We start from the raw sequence: 19,781 nt of genomic DNA on the forward strand, positions 1-19,781 counted from the left end.
TTGATCATTGTCTTACTTTGAAACACAAAGTAAATAACAATTAAAATTTTGTATTGTATTTTCTTGTATTATTGTGAATAAACAATGTCATTATTAGATTATAAAAATGATAATATCATAACATCATTATTGAACTCCATTTTTAAAATGTAACAATATAAATAATATAAATAAAAATTAAATATTAGTTGAGTTCGGTCAGATTCGATTTTCGACGGATCCAAAATAATCATCTGGTCTGACCGAACCAACTATATACTGAAGGATAGAAAAACACTTAGAAAGGGGGGGGGGGGGTCGAATAAGTGTGACTTCAAAAACTTGGAAGATAAAAACAATGAACACAATTATTTTTATCCTGGTTCGTTGTTAACGAAACTACTCCAGTCCACCCCCTAAGAGTGATTTACCTCAACCGAGGATTTAATCCACTAATCCAACTGATTACAATGGTTATCCACTTAGAAACCTTCTAAGTCTTCTAGAGTATCCTGATCACAACTTGATCACTCTAGGAATCCTTTTACAATCAATGTAAAAATAAAGTTTACAAGAGTTTAAATGCTTCTAATAAAGCTGTAATCACAACTGTGATATTTCTCTTAAGTTCTAAGCTTAACACTCACTAAATATTACAAGAGTTTGTGAGGTTGAAGATGAAGTTCGTGAGCTTTGATTTTGACAGCGTTTCAGTATTTTGCACAAGTGTTCTTCTTTGCTTATGATCAGAACTTCTATTTATAGGCGCTGAGAGGAAATGACCGTTGGAAGCATTTAATGCTTTGCGTGAATAGTACAGATATGCATTTAATGTTTCACACTTTTGTCAACTACCTCGAGCCTTGCTTTTCCTGCTTTTACTGACTTTGTCTTTTGTAGCTTCTAACGTTCCTTTTGTCAGTCAGAGATTAGACGTTTCAGCCTTTCATCTTGTACTTTCTTCCGGAGTCAGATTTTGTATATAACAACGTTTGAATATCAGAGTCAACAGCTTGGTGCAAAGCATCTTCTTGTCTTCTGACTTTGAAGAGCTGGAGCGTGATACCATCAGAACTTCAGAGGTTCTTCTTCTGACTTTCATTCTTTTGATGCTTTCAGTTCATGTTCTGATTCTGCTTGACTATCTTTTGATATCTTGCCAGAGCATGTTCTGGTGAAGCCATTCAGAACTTCCAAAGTCAGTTGCTTCTGAGCGCTGATTTGTGCATACTCTTTATATATTTCCTGAAATGGAAAATGCAAAGGATTAGAGTACCACATTATCTTATACAAAATTCATATATAATGTTATCATCAAAACACAGAATATTGATCAGAACAAATCTTGTTCTAACAATCTCCCCCTTTTTGATGATGACAAAAACATATATAATTGATATGAATTTGTATCCAGAATATCAGATGAACAAAGACAATTACACAGATATAGCAAAAGCATATAATCAGAGTGTGTGAATATGTCTCCCCCTAAAATTAACAATCTCCCCCTGAAATTAATACTAGAAGAATTTATAAATAAAAGACTTCCCTGAGTATTTTTCCATTTCAGTTGAGACTTTCACGTAGAATAGAACTTCAGAATATTCAGAGTTTCTTCTTCAGAGCTTCCTTTTGGACAACTGCAGAGCTTTGAATTTCCCTTTGTAATCAATTGTATCAGAGCATACTTGACTGTATCAGAGCATTCTTCTTGCTTCTGATCTAAGCATTTCTTGCTTCTGGATTTGAAACTTCAGAGCACTCAGCTTGCTTCAAATCTTCAGGAGCTTTAGAATTGCTTTTCCCCATGTATTTGCTTCTCATGTTGAGCTTTGTCCATAATATCTCATTCTTGCAAAACTATCAAAAACAGAGAAAACTTGCAAATAATGTTAGGAATGTTGAGACTTAATCCCAGCAACTGATATTATTAATCAATTTTAATTATCATATTTCTATCCCTTTTTGTCATAACATCAAAAAGCATAAATATTCAGATGAACAAAACACACAGAGTGAAGAAAGAACAGATAATTTTTCATTGATAAACATCAGAAGATAAGGGTACAGAAGCAGTTGCAATTCAAGGAGATGCAGAAAACAAGAAAACACACTAAGACGCAAGACAGACTACGACTGGCTAAACCTAGAAGCTAAGACAACCAGAAGGTTCTTAATCTCAGCAGTGTTTCAACTTGCGTCCTTTTAGCTTCCTTTTGGTCCTGCATAAAGGATCTGAACTCAGCAGAAGAAGAAGAAGAAGAAGAAGAAGAACGATAATCTGAGTTTAAAAAAAATTGTAATCCAATAAAAGTTAATTTTAATTTGTAAAATATTATTAAATGAATGGGGACTTATATGCAATAATCAAAAGTTTTTTTACAATGGGTCCCACAGTAAAGTTATTTTACCATAGAACTGATGTGGCTTAGTTTAACTTAGAATTGATTAGGGTTAATTAGGGCTTTGATTCTATTGGTCAATTGCAGTGACTTTTTATCTGCAGTCAAATAAGTGACTGCACCATAGAAGCTCCTTTTTTGTTTGTCTATTTATCTCTTTAGTCTCTACATTAAAGTAGTTGTTTTGGTGGTTGTTGCAGATGAGGAAAAATCCATTTCTATTTTGTCGGAATTGCCTGAAGAAGCCCCAAAAAATAACCAGACATCACTCCCTGGATTCAGCGACTTGAAATTTCGGAAGACTTTGCTAAAGGTTTATATCATTTAAGACACTATTAATACCAATGACGACATACACGTATTAACTGATTTATTAATGCGTTTATTCAAGTATTGAGTATCTTCACACAGAATGTGTCCCTGCAGTTATTCTCAAAGACCTAAAAAGCAGCAACATTCTTCTAGACCGACACATGAGAGCTAAGGTTTCAGATTTCGGTCTTTCGAAACTCAATGTTGATGGAGTCTCCCATGTATCTAGCATAGTTCGCGGTACAGTGGGATATCTTGATCCCAAGTAAGGCCTTAAACTTGATTTTGCTTGTTTCATTAAGTTGATTAACTTACCAAAAAAGCACTTATCGTCGTAACTTTTCTCTAACAGGTACTATATTTCTCAACAGTTGACAGACGAGTGATATTTATAGTTTTGGCATAATTCTTCTTGAACTCATATCAGGTCAAGCAATATCTAATGAAAGCTTTGGTGCTAATTGAAGAAACATAGTCCAATGGGTGATTTTTAACTTCTCTATAATAATATTATTGTTTATATCTATATAGCGTTTATACATGTGAAAAAGTGTGTTTGTGTATGTGTAAGTCCAAAATCGAGACTTGTGATATACATTTACTTAAACAAAATCAATTATGTGACAGGCAAAGTTAAATATTGAGAGTGGTGATTTACAAGGTATAATTGATGCATCCTTACAGAACGGCTATGATCTACAATCAGTGTGGATAATAGCAGAGAAAGCGTTGATGTGCATTCAACCTCATGGACACATGCGGCCATCAATATCAGAAGTTGTGAAGAAAATTTAAGATGCGATTGCGATTGAATGAGAGGTGGAGAGTATTTCAGATGAGATGAAAAGAAACTCGGTTCATTCTTCGATTAATATGGGTTCTATGGATCTCGCTGCCACGGAGAATTATCTCGCGATTAATATGGGAAGTAAACAGGGATTATCCATAAAATTCAAATAGATATTTTGGCATATATAATATGTTATAATTTTTAATGACCTGCATGCTCTGAAAAGACAAACACCATATGGTGCACCCCTCCCTGTAATACTGCTAGGGAAGCAAATATTAATTTAGATGTATATATATTTTTTATTTTAGAAATATATTACCTGCGGAACTTTCTGCGAATTTACCTACGGATTTTTCTGCCGAATTAATTACCTACGAAGGTTTTAGCTGGGAACAATATTAGCAGCAAAAACCACAAGAAAACTGTTTCCTGCAGAATTTTAGATAAAATCGGCAGATAATTCCGCAGGAAAAACGAGTATTTCTAGTAGTGGTAGAGAAACAGAGTTTGAAGTGGTGAAGTTACATGCTTTATTAACGCCAATAGTTCTTTTATTTCGATATGAGAATGCGGAGTCTGATGATGTACAAGACTGTTATTCTTCTCTTTGACTTTAATCTTCTTCAAAAATGTATACTGTTCAAGAATATTTAATGACTATTTTAATTCCATGTTTGAAACGTACACCTCCATTTCCATTGATTGACATACTTATAAGATTTTTGAAAAATTGATTATGAATAAATGGATCGAGGCTAGAATCGTGAGCGGAATTACTTTCCTTACAATTATTTCAAGCACTCTCAATATGTCTTAGAGTTGGAACGTACGAATATCCAGCATAATTCAGCATTTTATGGAGTTTGTGTAACACCCGTGAAAACTCGAATATAGCTAAGGGTGTATGAAATATTTGGTGAAGAGTATATGATTTTCTAATGTGTTTTTTCTAAATCGGAAATGCTCAATTTATAGGCCAAATTGGTGTTATTACATAAGGTTGGACCCTTGATGAAACACACTTCTAGCAACACTTTTGCATTGTTTCGCCTACAACAACACTTTTCAAACGTTGCATTGTTCCACCTACAGCAATAATTTTTAAAGGTTGTACTGTTTTGCATTCTGCAGTACTTCACAAAATGTTGTCAATTTTTTATTCAAAATAAAAACAACCTACTACAACACTTCACTAACTGTTGCCTACTTTCAAATTTAAAATACAAACTTCACATGCATATTTTTCTTGTCATTTTGAAACACACCCAAGGTGATTAATTATTATTAAATATTAATAATTTACAACATATACTATAATATATACATCAATATCTTCAAATTATATATATATATATATATATATATATATGTGTGTGTGTGTGTGTGTGTGTGTGTGTGTGTGTGTGTTTTTTTTAAAGACTTACACCACTACAAGAAATACTTGAATTTGTCAGGGGGAAAACACTTGACAAAAAAATCATGTTGCTTGGGGTAAAGCCCCTCGCAACGTCCAAATCAGTAAAAACAAAAAAAATACAATAGCTTGGGGACACCCCTCACAAAAAAGAGAGAGGGAAAACTTGAATTTTGAAAAATTTATCTCCGAGGGGTAACCCCTGACAAACGGAAATGGCGCTATAAAGTGTAATTAGGGGCAGGTTTTTGCCAAAGCTTTGTGAGGGGTCACTCCACCCAATATTCCACTAAGCTAGTAGCGAGGGGCAACCCCGCGCCATTGTACCTGCTCCTGCAGGCTGCAGACTGCGCGTGCAAATTGTGTTCCCCATGCTGTTTTTTCGCGAGGGGCTACCCCACGCCTATTTTGACCGTTCCATTAGCGAGGGGATGCCCCTTGGAAACGTCTATTTTTACCGTTTCATTAGCGATGGGTTGCCCCACGGAAACGTCTGAATCATTATTACACAGCAACACTCCACCGCTTCAGTACTATTATATGTTTCTCCTTCTACTCTTTTTCACCCACCGAAACACACTCTCAAAATCTCCTCTCCCACCATTCTCAAACAAACCAGCATTTTCTCCTCCTTTTTCTTCTTCCTCTTCCTTTGTGTTTTCAGAAATAATATTTCTTCTTCCATTCAACCATACAGGTAAATAAGTTTTGTTATTTTGTTATATGATTATTTTATTTTTAGAGTTAATTTGTAATCTAAAATTTGTTTTTATTTTTTGTTTTTTATATGTCAGCTTGTTTGTTTAAAGGGAGCAAATTTTGGAATTAAAAACTTCAAGAAATATAACAATTTCTTCATCAATTCCAGGTACACATTAATATCTTATTGTTTGTATATTTTGTGTATATATTTAAAGAGGGAAATAGTTATATTTGATGTATATATTTGTTTATAAATTTATTGTGTTTATGTTAGAGATTTATTGTGTAAATTTTAAAGAGTGTATATTTATGTGGGTTTATGTTAGATTTATTTTCTTTATGTTAGAGATTTAAAAATTTATTTTTCCTTTTTTTAAAGTAACTATAAAGAATGTATATTTATTAATTTAAAAAATGATAGTTTTATATTTTAGAAAAAAACTGTATTTTTATATACTGTAAAAATATTTATTTATATAAAACAATTTTTTTATATTACTTAAATCAAAACAAAAAACAGTATATAATTTATAGTTTATATAAAACAGTTTATTTAATGCTTATATATATAATATATATATATATATATATATATATATATATATATATATATATATATATATATATATATATATATATATATATATATATATATATATATATATATATATATATATATATATATATATATATATATATATATATAATATATTATATGTGTTTTTAAAAGTTAAAATAATACGTTTATTTTTTATAGTTTATAGTATATATAAAAAAACAATTTATAAAATAGTAGTATAATCATTTTGCATAGTATAAAATAGTTTATAAAAAAATAATATATATAAAATAGCATATTTTGTATAGTTTATAATATAAAAAAAAACTACTCCATAAAAATAATATGTTTAAAAAAATAGTATATATCTTTATATAAAAACTACTCACAAATTTGTGAGCTTTTGTGTTTAAATTTTTAAAAAGACCATTACAAATATATATATTCATATAAAAATAGTTTATAGATTAAAAATTAATATTTATATAAAAATTGTATATTTATTTTTAGGACTAAATATTTATTTTATAAAAATTTATATTTATACAAAAATAGTATATTTATTTATAAATTAAATATATAATTTATATATATTTTCTAACAACAAGTATGTAGTTTTGTTTAGGACTAAAAACAATATACTTTAAAAATAAATATATAATTTATATATGTTTAGGATTATAAAAACAAATAAATATATATTAAAATAAGTATTAATATATTATATATATATATATATATATATATATATATATATATATATATATATATATATATATATATATATATATATATATATATTAAAGTTAGGTAGATATATTGCGTAAATATATGTTAAATATATGATTTATTTTTTGAAAAAAAAAACAAGTATTGAATATAATTCTACATACAACTAGTTATATGATCTTATCGACAAAAATTTAAAAAGTTGTTGATACACTCCTCATTTTATTTAATAAAATTAAATATGAACAATGTTGTAAATGTGCAGAATGGAACATTATCAATTCTATCGTACTTGGATGTATGATAAAATGTTTCCAGGAAGACGTGGGCTTAAACCACTTTTTATGGAAGGAGTTGTCGCGTTTCTCTTGTATGTGTTTGCTCAAGAATGTTGTCGGAGGGAAGGAGGGGTAAGGTGCCTGTGTTTAAAGTGTGGTTGCACAAATATTATTAGTGACCCTAGTGAAGTGAAACGTCACTTAGAGAGAGTGGGTTTTAGGCCAAATTATTGGGTTTGGCATCTAATGGGGAAACAATGCCAGAGATAAATAGAGATGCTTCTATCAGTCAAACACATATTGGACCAAATATAAATAGAGATGATTCAGGGAGTAGTTCATCACATATGCAATTTCAGGAACAATTTAATCTCGTCGAGGAGATGTTCAGTGACACATTAGGGGTGAATGTGGCTTATGATGAACCACAAGACTTCGATGGAGAAGATCCCCCAAATAAGAAAGCGCAAAGGTTTTATCAGTTGTTGAAAGAAATAAATATACCATTGTTTGAGGGTTCATCTGAATCTAAGCTATCAATGTGTGTAAGACTTTTGGCTGTAAAGTCAAATTGGAATGCTCCTAATCAATGTTTGCACTAAAGTCTATGTTCTATCTACCAATAATACCTAGTTTGCAAAGAATATTTGCATCAATGCACAGTGCAAGCCAAATGGCATGGCACCATACAAACAGAATTAGTTCAGGCATGATGCGACATCCATCTGATGGCGAGGCGTGGAAACACTTTGATAGAGTTCATCCAGAATTTGCACTAGAACCTAGGAATGGCAGGCTTGGCTTATGCTCTGATGGTTTCACTACTTATAATTTTTCAGGAAATGCATATTCTTGTTGGCCAAATATTGTTACCCCATACACTCTCCCTCCTGAGATGTGCATGACGAAACCTTACATGTTTTTGACATGCATCATTCCGGGACCGTCGTGTCCAAAGGCAGGAATCGATGTTTATTTGCAACCTTTAATTGATGATCTCAAGAGGTTATGGGTGGGAGAGTGGACTTATGATGTCTCTCGTAAACAAAACTTTAATATGTGAGGTGCTTTGATGTGGATAATTAACGACTTTCCTACATATGGCATGCTGTCTGGATGGGGGACACATGGAAAAATGGGATGTCCGCATTGCATGAATCACACAAAAGCGTTTACTTTGGATCTTGGTGGGAAAAGTTCGTGGTTTGAATGTCACGGTAGGTTCTTACCTACAAACAATGAATTTAGAAGGAAAAATGATGCTTTTAGAAAAGGAGTAAAAGTAAAAGATCTACCTACCCCTCGATTGTCATCGACTCAAGTATGGAATAGAGTTTGTGACCTACCTATAACACCCCATATTTTCTAATTTTAATTTAATCGGAAATTAAATTATTATTTAGAATTATTTGGTATTTTATTGAATTATTTGGAGACTCTTCAAACAAAATACCAGTAGAGTCTACTTTAGGTCAACCACTCAAACAAAATACCAGTAGAGTCAATCTTCAAACCTGGGTCTTTCATTCATCAATTCCTGTTTAACAAAAGCACCATCCTCAGTAGGGTCAACCCTTAGAATAATCCTCAACAGAATCAAAATCCCCTCTGAGCCAAAGATCCCACACTGGTAGATCTTTCTTTAAAAGTCAGCCTCAACCTTGGGCTTTGTACAAGGCACACACTCCTTTTAAAGTCAAAACCCTGTTCATAGGAATTCCCCTATCCAGAGTCCGCCACAACCATGGGCTTCGTACAAGGCAGAAAATAGTGTCTCCCCTAGAGAGTCAGCCACAACCTTGGGCTTCATACAAGGCAGCAAATAGATAATATGTTCCCCAATAAAAGAGTCAGCCACAATTCTGGGCTTTGTACAGAACACCAAATAAAATCCATCAAAATAAACACTCTCTGTTATACCCCAAAATTTGCCCGCATCTTTTTTCAAGAAAACTTCAATCTAAAAATTAAGAGTTTCATATAATCTTGGATTTTCATATCCTGATTTATGAATACTTGGTTTTTAGAATTTTTCTTATACGGTATTTTGGCTCGCTGTTGAATTTATTCTTACGCAAACGCCAATTACTGTTTATTACTTCACATACACTATTTATTTGATATTTATTTACAGATAAATAGTACTGACGCAATTGGTACAGAGTTAAATCTTTTGCAGGCGCATAGTTCGGGGATTCAGACTGTACTGGTAACAAGTAAATTATTATTATCTTTTGTTTCCCACTAATTTTTGTACTATATTCCATTATTTTCAAAATCTTTTCCTTTCTTTTCAAATCTCTTCTTTCAAAATCAAATCCTAACTTTATTCTATACATCTTTCTTTTTTCCAACACTATCATACACTTTCTTTCAAATCTCACTTCCACTCAAATTTACCTTTTGTACGGAATCACTTCATTCCCCAACGTCTCTATCCTTCTTTTCATTCTATAAATACCTCTCATTTTTTCCATAAAATCTCACATCAAATTCTAACTCATCTCTCAAATTTCTACTTCATATTCATTCTCTCTTCTTCCCCGGCAAAATGGCGAAGCGGATGGAAACGTGTTTTCTTATGATCATCACCGTCGTGGTGGTAATCATGTCTTTCTTCTGTCTGCATAGCCCTGAAAAATGTGGACCTGGGATGTTGACACTCCCAATCATCTACATGTTACTGTTTGTAGCATGGGTTATTAATCGTCATTCTTAAAGTTTGTCGTATCTCTTATTTCTTAATATACCGTTTACTCGTTGTACTAATCATTGTAGTATGTAATATTTGTACTGTCAGTATTAAATGTCGTACTATTTGTCGTACTGTTGCTTAATTATCCAGATAATATTTTGTGTGTTTTCTGCCAATTAAATATTTATTTTTCTGTGCGTTAAATGATTTTCAGGGTCATTATTGGTAATTTTGCTCGCATACAGTATTTATTATTTATTTACTATGTCTGTGTTTTACTAACCACTCATGTAAATAAATTTTCATCATTAAACAAAAACAAAACAAAAAAAACAAAACAAAAACAACAAAAAAATATTAACTTTGACTGTTGAATTTTCACTCTAAACAGTCAGTTGACAGTCAAACCGCTGACAGTGCAATTCTCCGTGTTTTGTACCATCAATCAAATCAAACTTTTGCATTTCAAAATTCCAAGATTTTTATCCTAGAAGTCTTCTGAATATCACATGATTAGCAGAGACTCAGCACTGCACAAAAATCAGGTACGCTTAACTGTCTCCTACACAAACAGTCCCTAACTAGGGTTTCTTGTTTTTTTTCAGGAGAACAAGTTTTTGAGACCTCAAATGGATTTCATGGACCTCCATATATCTCAAAGTACCATCATACAAATTTTCAAACTTCAATTCACTCAGACGCACAGTCAGCAGCTCAAACAGTCAACAGACGACCCGTTTGACCAAAAAGTCAACAGACAGTCAAAAATGAATTTTTTTGTCAAAGTCCATATTTTGTCAAAGGATTCATCATTTGATCATTGATTGATCATAATTCATCAAGGAAAGATCAAAAATCAACAAAACCCTAAGTTTCAAAATTAGGGTTTTCTCCTAAAAAGTCAACTGAACTTTGACTGGTCATAACTCTCTCATCCTTCATCCAAAAAATTCAAACCAAAGCTTATTTTGAAGGAAATTCAATTATCCTTCAAATGCAATTGGTCCCATGGTCATTAGATTCACCATTTGAAAAATATGAATCAAGACATTACAGGTCATTTTCAAAGTCAACAAAAAGTCACTTTTTTCAAAAGGACACACAAGGAGCATAGAAAATCATTTTGATATGAGACCAAATACATTGGTTAGAGGACTCTTTGAAGTTTCCAAAAAGTGCAAGAACTCCTTCATATGATAAAAATTGAGGGATTTACACCTTGTTGAAGTTGGCTAAATTTTGGGGAAATGCATGAAATCAACATTGATCAAAAATGTTTTTCTTCCAAATGAAACCCAATTTCCATGATCCAAACATGTTTACCATGATGTAAAGGGCCTCCCACGACCAAGACAAAGCCCACATCATTTTTGTTCTTTTTTGGATTTAATTTTATCACATATAAGATTAAATTAAAAAAGGAAAATGGAAGGATAATATGTAGCTTTGTTTCTAAGCATGAGTCATCAAAGAATCTTCAATTTTCTGCAGCAAAAGGAAGTACAAAGCAAGAGAAGTAAAGGAGAGCAAGCTTTGATCAAAGTTTCAAAGATTTTTAATATTTAAAAATCAAAGTTTCAACAAAGCTCATCAATGCTTCTTAGCTTCAATTTTAAGCACATCCTAGCTTATAAATGAAGCAGCATACTCCACAAAGAAAGACACACGAAAATAGCAAGGGAGATAGCAAGGAAACTCACAAAATTCTCACAAAAATATCATAACTTTGTAATTTTCATTTCTTGGTTTTTTAGCTATTATCAATACAAACTAAGCACTCTATTCATCTCCTGGGATCTAATATAGTAAGTAGGGATCAAAATCTAGGGCTGAAAGTGTTTGAAACGATCATACTCATGCTCTCCGATTAGCTTAAATTTTCGTGCTCTATATCTCATTCATAAGCATATATAAATTATATCTAACATCTTTTTTGAGTTTATGATGTGATTTAGAGTAGCTTTGACGTGCAACATGGAAGAATAGGTCCCTGAAACAAGCTTGGCCATGTTCAACCGTGTTTAAACTTGTTGCTTCGAATCTCTTAATACAAACACTTTCAGGAAAAACCAAGGCCACCATCGTGTTCAGGAGGTTCGAATTAGGTGGATAGGGTATTCTTTTTGCTTCGAAACTAACAATTTCGCAGGTTCTAAAAACCACTTCGCCGGAGAAGACAACCGGAAAACACTGTTCCGGCGGTCAACAAGTCCAGGGGCAAGTCAGTGCACGCGTGGCTCCTTCCAGTCTCCTTATTGGCCAGTCAACAGGTCCATGGCTCGCGTGGCAAAATGATAAAACATGATTGGTTCTGGTTTAAAACATGGACCCCACATAACTTAAATTCAGAAAAAAATAGAAACAAGTGAACTGGGCCTTGTACGAATTGATTTCTACACCCCTCGTTTCTGGCCCATACGCAAGTTTTGAACTAAAATCAGTTCTTTTCCAAATTTACTTGATACACCCCCCTGCATATTTAATTGATAATTTCTATATTTTGCATTTTAATTAAAATCAACCAATCACAAAACACCAAAAATATTTTATTTTTTAGTTTTAATCTGATAAAATATTTATTTATTTTTAGACATAAAATATTAATATTTTATTTAGTTTAAGGCTATTTTGCATAATTAATTAGTATATATTTATATATTTGCTTTTTAATTATTTCAACCAATCAAAAAATCATTAAAAAAATTGTTCTTTATATTAAATATAGTTTATATATTATAGGCTAATTTTGTACATATTTAGAATAATTTTCTCTTTAAGTTTTAATTATTTGTGTAATTATTTGTATAATTATATGATTATTTAACTTAATAATTTCAAAATCTATTTCAAAAATTCCAAAAAAATTAGTTTTATCTTAAAATTAATTGACAAGCATTTTGAACATATTTTAAACTTAATTTTTAGGTTTAAATTTTATTTCCATCTTTTTCTCATTTTAATTAAATTAATCATGCATTAATTCTAATTAAAATCAATCATCAAAAAATCCAAAAATATTTCTTTTATTTTCTTGCAATTTAAATTCCTAGATCAAGTGTATAGGTTGTCAAATTCATGTAAATAGCGTAGTTTACATTCCCGCAAAATCGATGTAATAGCGTAGATTTACTTTCCGCATTTTACATTTCCGCATTTTAAATTCCAGCACATATAAAACTGCGTGTATGTCAAAGATAAAAATTGAATCGTTAGATCACTAACTTCAAAGATAAAATATCTGAATCAAAATACAATCACACTTGCACCTCTCAGGGTAATCCCTCTTTTACTCTTTTCAAAATCAAAATCAAATTCTACTGTTTCAAATGCAAAACCGAACTTTCATTTACATCCGGTAAAAGGATAGTTTTTTAAAGGAAATAGGAAAAGACCTTATAACTTAGGGTAGACCTCCTAATTTGCTTGCTCGGATTAAAACAAACAAATCTCTCATATATCAGTGTTTTTCAAAATAAAACTTTCAAAAAGACAATACTTTGTATATATCCAAACGAGGATCATTACGAAGTTAACGTTCTTTTTTCAAAAACATCTTTCGAAAGATAAAACACTTTGTATACATCCACACAAGGATCATTACAAAGTCAATTTACAAAAGTATTTGAAACCACATACAAGCATTTCAAGACAATAGAAAAGTGATTCAAAAGAAGTGAGCTAAGCAAATTAAAGAGCCCATGGATAACCATGGATACAAAGGGTGCTAACACCTTCCCTTTGTATAACCTACCCCCTTACCCAGAATTTCTTAAAGGTCTTTTTCTGTTTCTTTTATAAACCTTTCCTTAATTGGATAAAATAAAAGTCGGTGGCGACTCTCTGATTTTCAAAAACACAAAAGCAGAAAGAAAAGAGTCGGTTCGCGTATCTCTCCGTAAAAGGTACGGTAAAAAACCGAGTGCATGACACTCTCCAACTAGAGTCAGCCTCAATTCTGGGCTTTGTACAGAACACAAAAGTTCTTAGTCAATCCCTAGTGGAGTTATATCCCAGAGTCAATAAAACAATTAATCAATTAAAAAGCCTCAAGCTTGGGCCTCATGCAAGCCAGCTAAAAAATCAAATCTTTCAAACAATAGATAGACATAGCTCATCTTCATAGGTAGGTATTTCTCCTATCACACCACAAACAAACAATTATTTAAAACAAACAATCATTTCAAACAAACAATCATTTCAAATATTCTCCCATTTTGGACTCGTGAAAGGCATGCTCTGAGGCAAACACACCCAGACTTGTACAACTTTCCCTAATTTGGTCGAGAATCTTTCATTCAAGAGGCATGTGGCTGTCATACTTGATCAACCAAGTAGGCTCCCTCTCTTAATGAAACAATTTTAGCTTTTCTGTCACTTTAAAAATGTTTATGGTGGAACAGTAGAAATACCTCTCTGTAAAGATGACTTCATGTCTCTTTACTGTAAACAGAGATTTAATTCAAGCTTCAACCTTGAGCTTCAAGCAAGGCACCAAAAACAATTAATTTCCCTAATTAGTTCTCCGAACTACAAAAAGCTCTAACTTCCATTAGGGATATGTAGGCATGAGGTTCACAAGGAATCTCAGCGAGCTAATAAAAAACCAAAAATAGTCAGTCTGTCTTCTTTTTAAATTCAATTCAATTCTCCCTCCTAACACAAAGGATAAACTTTCCCAATCATCAGCAACAAACACAAACACATAGACACAGAGAAGGTTCCCGTAGAGTACTACGGATATGTAGGGTGCTTAAACTCTTCCCTATGTATAACCGACCTCCCGGACTCAAGAATTTCTTGTCTAGGTGAATCCCCACACTTAGCAAACTCCTGGGGTTTATTTGAGATCTTTTTCCCCTTTCCTCCTCGTAGGATAATTAAAAAGTTCGTGTGATATCGTAGGAAAAGCTAAAATAAAATTCATCCCGCCACGGGCGCATTCTCCTTCCAAATTCCGCGTGAAGGGTCTAGCGTGCCGTCCTCCCAAGTGAAACGGGGAGGTAAAAAAAATGACACCACATCTTGTAACATTTATTTTACATTGATTGTAAAAGGATTTCCTAGAGTGATCCAGTTGTGATCTGTAGAATCTAGAAGACTTAGAGGGTATCTAAGTGGAGAACCATTGTAATCAGTTTGATTAGTGGATTAAATTCCCAGTTGAGGTAAATTACCTTGTCAGGGGTGGACTGGAGTAGTTTAGTTAACAACGAACCAGGATAAAAATAATTGTGTTCTTTATTTTTATCTACCATTTTTGAGAAGTTACACTTATTCAATCCCCCCCCCCCTTTCTAAGTTTTTTTCACTCCTTCAATTGGCATCAGAGCACCGGTTCTAGGTGCAAGCACTTAACCATGTTAGACAAAAGATTCAGGGAGAAAAACACAAAATCAAAATGGTTGAAACAACTTCGTCTACTCCTACTCCTGAGCAAAACAATGGTAACAATGGAAGCAGTAGCTTCAATGGTTATAATAGACCACCAGTCTTTGATGGTGAAAACTTTGAGTATTGGAAAGATCGACTTGAAAGTTACTTTCTTTGTCAAGATGGTGACTTATGGGACTTAGTGTTGGATGGTTACAGACATCCTGTAAATGCTCGTGGAGTCAAGATTACAAGACAAGCTATGAGTGATGACCAAAAGAAAGAATTCAAGAATTATCACAAGTCACGGACTATATTGTTAAATGCTATCTCTCATGTTGAGTATGAGAAAATAACAAACCGAGATACTGCTCATCACATCCTTGAATCTCTGAAGATGACTCATGAAGGAAATGCTCAAGTCAAGGAGACAAAGGCTCTGACTCTAATCCAGAAATATGAAGCGTTCAGAATGGAAGATGATGAAAACATTGAAGCGATGTTCTCTAGATTCCAAACTCTAACTGCTGGATTGAGAGTGCTTGACAAGGGATACACAAAGGCTGATCATGTTAAAAAGATAATCAGAAGTCTTCCCAGAAGATGGGGACCAATGGTTACAACATTCAAGATTGCCAAGAATCTGAATGAAGTATCTCTTGAAGAGCTGATAAGTGCCTTGAGAAGTGACGAGATTGAGCTGGATGTAAATGAGCCTAAAAAGAAAGGTAAGTCTATTTCATTAAAATCTAATAATAAAAAATGCACTAACGCTTTTCAGGCAGAAGAAGAAGAATCTGACGAGTCAGAGTCAGAAGAAGAAGAAGAAGAAGGTGAATTATCTCTATTATCCAGAAGAGTAAATCAACTCTGGAAAAGCAAGCAAAGAAGATTCAAGAACTTCAAGAACTTCAAGAGGCCTGAAAAGGGAGAATCTTCTGAACACGGAAGATCTGGCAAGAAGAAAGTGACGTGCTATGAATGCAAGGAATTTGGACACTACAAAAATGAATGTCCAAAGCTTCAGAGGGAAAAGCCCAAGAAAAGATTTGCAAAGAAGAAAGGTTTAATGGCTACTTGGGATGACTCAAATTCTTCTGATCAAGAGTCAGACTCTAAAGATGAGCAAGCCAACATAGTACTCATGGCAACAGTTGAAGCTGGTGAAGAGTCTACTTCTGATTCAGACTCTGATGAGGTATTTTCTGAACTTACTAGAGATGATCTAGTTTCCAGCTTATCAGAACTTCTGGAAGTCAAGAGTCAACTTAGTATCAAATACAAAAAGCTTAAAAAGCTCTTTGAATCTGAAACTAAGAGACTTGAAATAGAAAACTCTTAACTGAAAGAAAAGGTTTTAAAATTAACTAAAGATGTTGAATCATCTTCAAGTTCAGAAAAGTCTATTCCAAGCACTAACAATATTCTGAAAGAATATGACTCGAGCTTTAGAAAGTTCTTATCTAGAGGTATAGGCAGAAGTCAGCTAGCCTCTATGATATATGGTGTAAGTGGAAACAAGAGAATAGGCATAGGCTTTGAGGGTGAAACCCCATATAAACTTGAACCTGTTGATGAGATGATTATCAAATACAAACCTTTGTATGAACAGTTCAAGTATGGTCATTCTCATGATATCAAACACACATCACACTCTAAGATTTTCCACATAACACACACAAAGAAATATGCTGTTGCACACTCTAGAAAATCTTATGTTAAACCGCATGCTAAATCTCAGTTTAATTAGAACGTGAGAAGGACTAACCCCAAAGGACCCAAAAGAATGTGAGTACCTAAGGATAAGATAATTCCTGTTGCAGATCTCCTTCAAAGCTCAAAAGATAAACATGTCATGGTACCTGGACTCTGGGTGCTCACGACACATGACTGGAAGAAGGTCTATGTTCCAAGATCTGGAACTTAAATCTGTTGGAGAAGTAAAGTTTGGAGGGAACCAGAAGGGCAAAATCATTGGCTCTGGAACCATATGTATTGGTAACTCTCCCTCTATAACTAATGTTCTTTTAGTAGACGTATTAGCTCATAACTTATTGTCCAGAAGTCAATTAAGTGACAATGGTTATGACATAATCTTTAATCAAAAGTCTTGTAAAGCTATTAGTTAGAAGGATGGCTCAATCCTATTTACAGGCCAGAGAAAGAACAACATTTATAAGATTGATCTTTCAGATCTTAAGAATCAAAAGGTTACTTGCCTTCTGTCTGTTAACGAAGAGCAGTGGGTCTGGCACAGAAGATTAGGTCATACTAGTTTGAGAAAGATTTCTCAGATTAACAAACTTAATCTAGTTAGAGGACTCCCTAATATGAAATACAAATCAGATGCTCTTTGTGATGCATGTCAGAAAGGGAAGTTTTCAAAACCTGCGTTCAAGTCTAAAAATGTTGTCTCTTCCTCTAGGCCTTTAGAACTTCTGCACATTGATCTTTTTGGCCCAGTCTAAACAGCATCAATCAGAGGCAAGAAATATGGATTGGTCAATATAGACGACTATAGCAGATAGACTTGGGTAAAGTTCTTAAAACACAAGGATGAGTCACATTCTGTGTTCTTTGACTTCTGTAATCAGATTCAATCTGAAAAGGAATGCAAAATCATAAAAGTCAGAAGTGACCATGGTGGTGAATTTGAGAACAGATTCTTTGAAATTTATTTCAAAGAAAATGGTATTACCCATGATTTCTCTTGTCCTAGAACTCCACAGCAAAATGGAGTTGTAGAACGAAAGAATAGGACACTACAAGAAATGGCCAGAACCATGATCAATGAGACTAATATGGCTAAGCATTTATGGGAAGAAGCAATTAACACAGCTTGTTATATTCAGAATAGAATCTCCATAAGACCTATTCTAAATAAGACTCCTTATGAATTGTGGAAGAACAGAAAGCCCAACATTTCATATTTCCATCCTTTTGGATGTATTTGTTATATTCTGAATACTAAAGATCATCTGAACAAGTTTGATTCTAAAGCTCAGAAGTGTTTTCTACTTGGATATTCTGAATGCTCAAAAGGATACAGAGTATACAATACTGAAACTCTGGTAGTTGAAGAATCAATCAATATCAGATTTGATGATAAGCTTTGCAATGAAAAGCCAAAGCAGTTTGAGAATTTTGCAGATATAGATATATCTAACTCAGATCATGAAGAACCCAAGAGTAAGGATGATGCAGAAGATCAAGTTGCAGCATCTTTAGAGAATCTTAGAATATCTGGAGAGCCAACACTCAGAAGATCTTCTATACTCAACTCTACTCATCCAAAAGATATTATCATTGGAAAGAAAGATGATCCCATCAGAACAAGAGCACTCCTGAAGAACAATGCAGAATGTCAATTTGGTCTAGTGTCTTTGATTGAGCCAACTTCTGTTGATCAAGCTCTGGAAGATGCTGACTGGATAATTGCTATGCAAGAAGAGTTAAATCAGTTTACAAGGAATGATGTTTGGGATTTGGTTCCAAGACCTAAAGGATTTAATATCATTGGAACAAAATGGGTTTTTAGAAACAAGCTGAGTGAGAAAGGTGAAGTCATCAGAAACAAAGCCAGACTGGTTGCTCAGGGCTATAGTCGGCAAGAAGGTATTGACTATACAGAAACCTTTGCACCATTGGACAGGTTAGAATCTATTCGCTTATTAATTTCTTTTTCCACTGAGAATAACATCACTCTGTATTTGATGGATGTTAAGAGTGCCTTCTTAAATGGTTATATAGATGAAGAAGTTTATGTCCACCAACCTCCTGGTTTTGAAGACTCCAAGTCTCCAGAACATGTTTTTAAATTAAAGAAATCATTATATGGTTTGAAGCAAGCTCCCAGAGGTTGGTATGAAAGATTAAGTTCTTTACTTCTGGATAATGGTTTCACTAGAGGAAAAGTAGACACAACTCTCTTCTGTAAAACCTTTAAAAAGGATATGCTAATTTGTCAAATTTATGTTGATGATATTATCTTTAGAACATATAATGCTACACTTGGAAAGGAGTTTGCTAAGTCTATGCAGGCAGAATTTGAGATGAGCATGATGGGAGAACTAAAGTACTTCCTAAGCATTCAGATCAATCAAACTTCTTAAGGAACTTATGTTCATCAGACCAAGTATGTCAAAGAGCTTCTGAAGAAGTTCAATCTGGCTGAAAGCAAAGAAGCAAAGACTCCAATGCATCCAACGTGTGTATTAGGTAAGGATGAGGTAAGCAAGAAGGTAGATCAGAAGATCTACAGAGGTATGATAGGATCTCTTCTCTATCTGAATGCTTCTAGACCTGATATTTTATTCAGTGTATGCTTGTGTGCTAGATTCCAATCAGATCCTAGAGAATCTCACTTAACAACTGTTAAGAGAATTCTTAAGTATCTGAAAGGTACTACTAATGTTGGTTTAGTCTATAGAAGATCTGAAGAATACAACTTAGTAGGATATTGTGATGCTGATTACGCTGGAGATAGAGTTGAAAGGAAAAGTACTTCTGGAAGCTGTCAGTTTCTGGGAAGTAATCTGATCTCCTGGT

The sequence above is a fragment of the Vicia villosa genome, linkage group LG3 (assembly GCF_029867415.1).
Source record: "Vicia villosa cultivar HV-30 ecotype Madison, WI linkage group LG3, Vvil1.0, whole genome shotgun sequence".
NCBI lineage: Eukaryota > Viridiplantae > Streptophyta > Magnoliopsida > Fabales > Fabaceae > Vicia > Vicia villosa.